General features: G+C 34.8%; 1 pseudogene; it reads left to right on the forward strand.

Moving 5' to 3' along the window:
* Positions 1-338: 338 nt before the first annotated feature.
* LOC108487986 (receptor-like protein 15) lies at positions 339-3,064 on the forward strand (annotated as a pseudogene).
* Positions 3,065-4,601: the final 1,537 nt, after the last annotated feature.

Raw genomic sequence — 4,601 nt, forward strand, 5'->3', positions numbered from 1 at the left:
ATTTACACTTATATAATTTTAAGGTTAGTAATTAGTAAACCGACAACGTACTTTTTTATTCCATAAATAGTCTTAAAAAGTTGACATATATATATATATTTTTAAATATTTAATTTTTTAATATTTTATTATACCCATACCCATTAACACTATTTGTGGAGCCTAAAAATTTTATTGGGAATATACCAAATATTTTCCTAACTTTAAAAGAATTAATTTAGTCTTTAAATATAATCTCATGTTATATTATTTGATTGGAAGTGAAAGACTAATTTTATTTGCGATTTTCCTAGAGTTTTGTGGTTTGAACAATTTAGAGACTCTATACCTGAGTGGCAATGAGGTTAACCAATTTTTGACTTCTAAAGGTGTGTATTAAAATTAATATGTAGCAACAGTTTGTTTCTCTTTTTGAATGAATAAAATTTAATTGTCCAAAAAAAATATATTATACATATGTTTTTTTCAAAAGACTTCCATATGAAACTAACTACATTTTATTGCAGGAAATATATTATGTTTAAGTTAAGGACCCTGCTCTTAACAGAGAGTTATTATTTAAACAAAACTGTGGCTATTCAAGGTGAGTTATGGTTATTGTCTGTAATCCTTATTGCAAAAAAAACAAACATCAATTTTATACAAATTAATACTAACTTCATTTTATTTTAATATTCACAGAGTTGCATGTATTGAGTAATGTGGAGAATCTGTTCTTGGATTCTACCCCTTTGGACATCAGCTTTTTGCAAAGCATTGGCATCTTGACTTCTCTGAAAATCTTGTCTTCGTCTTACTGTGATCTAAATGACGCTATACCTGCTCATCAAGGCAATACAATTAATACATTGTCTAAAGTTAAACCTTCAATTTCTTTTCTAATTAATATTTTTCAATATAACAAATACATACCATAAGTCACACATGGACGCTCTAGTCTTTCTGTTTATTGAACCAAGCACAATCTTAGAGAAATAAAAAACCTCATTCAATATTTCGTCTTCAAATTGCAGGTTTATGCTATCCTAACAATCTTGAAGAATTGAATCTCCACGGAAATGCTCTAAGTGGTGCGATTCCTTCATGTTTGGGTAACTTGACATCTCTTCGCTATTTGGATATCTCTGATAATTTTCACTGGAAATACTGCCTCCACTCCCCTCACAAATCTCACAACGCTTCAATTCCTCTCCCTGTCAAAAAATCGATTTCAAGTTCCAGTGTCCTTCAATTCCTTTGCAAATCATTCTCACCTTAAAGTCCTTCTAGCCGATGAAAACGATTTGGTTGCAGAACCAATTGGTTTCCAAATATGGAGGCCAAAATTTCAACTTAAGATCTTTAGTTTGTTCAATTGTACGATTGAAGAACATGGGAAACTACGACTTCCTAATTTCCTCTATTTCCAACACGATTTGAGACACGTTGATCTTTCTTATTGCAATTTTGGCGAGATAAGTTTCCCACATTGGTTGCTACAGAATAATACAAGATTAGAAAAACTAATCCTGAAAGATAGTTCAATTGTGGGTCCTCTGATCGTATCACCACATCCTAATTCCAAGCTGTCAGTACTCGATATATCCAATAATAAGATACAGCATGAAATTCCAAGGAATTTTTGCTCACTTTTTCCACATTTACAGTACTTATTCATGTCTCAAAATGCCTTGACAGCTAATATTCCTCTTTGTTTGGGTGGTTTGAGGAGATTGCGAATGCTAGACTTATCCCATAATAATCTGTTTGGAGAAATTCCTGAAGAGTTGGGCGTAAGTATCTCTTTATTTTATCTTAGACTTTCAAATAACAGCTTGACTGGCAAAATATTTCCCAACTTTTATCATTTATTTAATTAGTTGGAAGCATTATATTTGAACGGAAACAAGCTTGACGGAAAGATTCTTGATTTTTCACCCATTAGCTTAAAAATCTTGAGGAGTTAGATGTGAGTGATAATCATTTCTATGGCAAGCTTCCAAGATGGTTATCGAATAACACAGCATTGGTAATATTGGATTTCTCCAAAAACCATTTTGAGGGCCCCATTCCCATGGGATTATGCAACTTGGTCAATCTTGAATTCCTGGATCTTTCTCTAAATCATCTGTCTGGCACTATTCCATGTTGCCCTAATCTACAAATGATGCAGCATGTACATTTGGCCAAAAATAGACTTAGTGGAACACTGTCAGATGCCCTTTTTATAAACTCTTCATTGGTAACCTTGGATTTAAGTGAAAATAACTTAACAGGAAGAATTCCAGATTGGATTAGCACGCTACCTGTTTTGAGCGTTTTTCTTCTAAAAGCAAATCAATTAGATGGTGAATTTCCTGTACATTTATGTAGACTGCAATCATTAAGTATCTTAGACCTTTCACAGAATAAAATTTCTGGTCATATACCTTCCTGTTTAAGTAATTTAACTCTCAAGCCAAGGAGTGAAAAGTCTTACACCGGATCTACTGATTTTGGGCTTCTTTTATTTGATAAGATAATAGTAGACATGGGACTAACAATATATAATCTCATAGGCGATTCAGAGACTGAAAAAAATTATCCTTTCATCTTCCAAGAAGAAGAGGTAGAGTTTTCAACAAAGGGTGCAAGATACACGTACAAGGGTAATATTCTTGAATTGTTGTCGGCAATTGATCTCTCTTGCAACCAACTCACAGGGATAATCCCACCTGGATTGGGGAATTTGATTGAAATCCAAAGGTTAAACTATTCACATAACAACTTAACTGGACCTCTCCCCTCAACTTTTTCAAAACTCAAGTAGATTGAGAGTTTGGACCTTTCCTACAACAATTTAAATGCAAGAATCCGCCCTCAAATGACTGAGGTGACCACTTTGGAGGTATTCAGTGTCGCACACAACAACTTGTCAGGGCCTCTCCCTGATAGGAAAAATCAATTTGGGACCTTCGAAGAGAGAAGTTACAAGGGAAATCCTCTTCTTTGTGGACCTCCCTTGAACAAGAGTTGTAATGAAGGTGATTCACTAGGAACTCCAAGTGCTTCATCTAGTGAAGAAGAACACAGTTTTATAGACTAGGGTGATTTCTATATCAGCTTTGCAGTTTCCTATGCAATTATATTCTTGGCAACTATTATTGTACTCTACATAAACCCATATTGGAGACTAGAATGATTTTATTGCGTCGAAGACTATAGCATCGCCTGCTATTTCTTCATTGTGGATAGTCTTCGTCGGTTGCTCTACTTCAAAAGAAACATCTAACCCCATGCTTCTTCAATGGTTGAAGTTCTTGAGTTCAAGGTCAGCAGATCAGTCCTTTTTTATGTTCAAGATGGAAGTGTGTGTAATGTTATCTAAGCAATTACTTATATTCTGAAACCTATGTTATGTAAAGTGATTGTATCTAATTTTGGTTATAAGATATAATGGTTGTTGAATACAATTAAAATAAATTTAAAATTTGTATATAGCTAGGTATTTTGAAATATAAAAAATTTGCGGCGTGTCAACCTCTTGGCTAGCTATCTCCTGTCTTTTTTGTCTCCCATCAACCCTTTCTTTCTTTCTTCTTCTTATTCGTTACACATGTATTCTCTCTTTTCAGTTTGCAGATCTATTTTGTGGGTATCTTTCTTGTCTGCACAAGTTGTGATGAACAGATGATGGTGCCTGTCGTTCGCTAAAACTCCACTAGCCACTAGGGTCACGGGGTTAGACCTTTCGTCTCACAATTCGTGTGGCCTTAGGCGATTCACTCGACCAAACTCGCCTAAGTCAGCCTTCACTCGAATGAGGATTCCTTAAGAACTCCTCCAAGGCACCAATTGAATTGCGGAAGCGATTTATACCAAAAGATGCAACCAAAAGAACAACAGAAAGGGACGCTCGCAAAGTGTTTGAGTAAATACTCTCTATTCTCTTATTCGTAAAGAATAATGAAACAATGAATGGAGTGAGTACAAATGAGGCGTAGACTCTCTATTTCTAGTTGAGCTCCCCCAAAATTGACAGTCAAGATACGTTTACATCGACGGACGAGATTAAGCATATCCCATGATTTAAGGGATTTACAAGATATTGCCATATCAAATCCTATCTAATCTTACAAGATATGATTCCCTCTATCTTTTAAGATTAGTTACCATAGTTGCCTAAGTTTCCATATCTTAGCTATCGGGCCAACCAAGCTTCAATCTGACAGGCTTCTCCAATAGTTCCTTGAATCGGGCCAATTTTCGTGGGCCAAATGATCCCCATCTAAGTAATAGACCTCCATCGGATGCAATTGGTGCGATGGTCACGGGCTTTGAACTATGACCCGTGACACTAGTAGTTTTTCTTGAAAAGTGAGTGACTCTTCGTCAACTTCTTAATATGTTTATGCTTAGAAAGTATTTTAAAGTAATAAATGATTTCACGTGTCGATTTGAACCCGTGTTAACTTAAGTTTTATATGTTTTTGTTTGTTTTTCCATTATTTAATAAGTCTTCAGTTTTAAAAGTTTTTTCTACTATTGTAGCACGTTTTTAGTCTTACTTGTGCATGTAATCTTAGTTTTACAAGTGATTTTAGGGATGATTTTGTTGTCATCCTCTCTAGTTTCGTGAATGC

This window comes from Gossypium arboreum, chromosome 10 (assembly GCF_025698485.1).
Source record: "Gossypium arboreum isolate Shixiya-1 chromosome 10, ASM2569848v2, whole genome shotgun sequence".
Lineage (NCBI taxonomy): Eukaryota > Viridiplantae > Streptophyta > Magnoliopsida > Malvales > Malvaceae > Gossypium > Gossypium arboreum.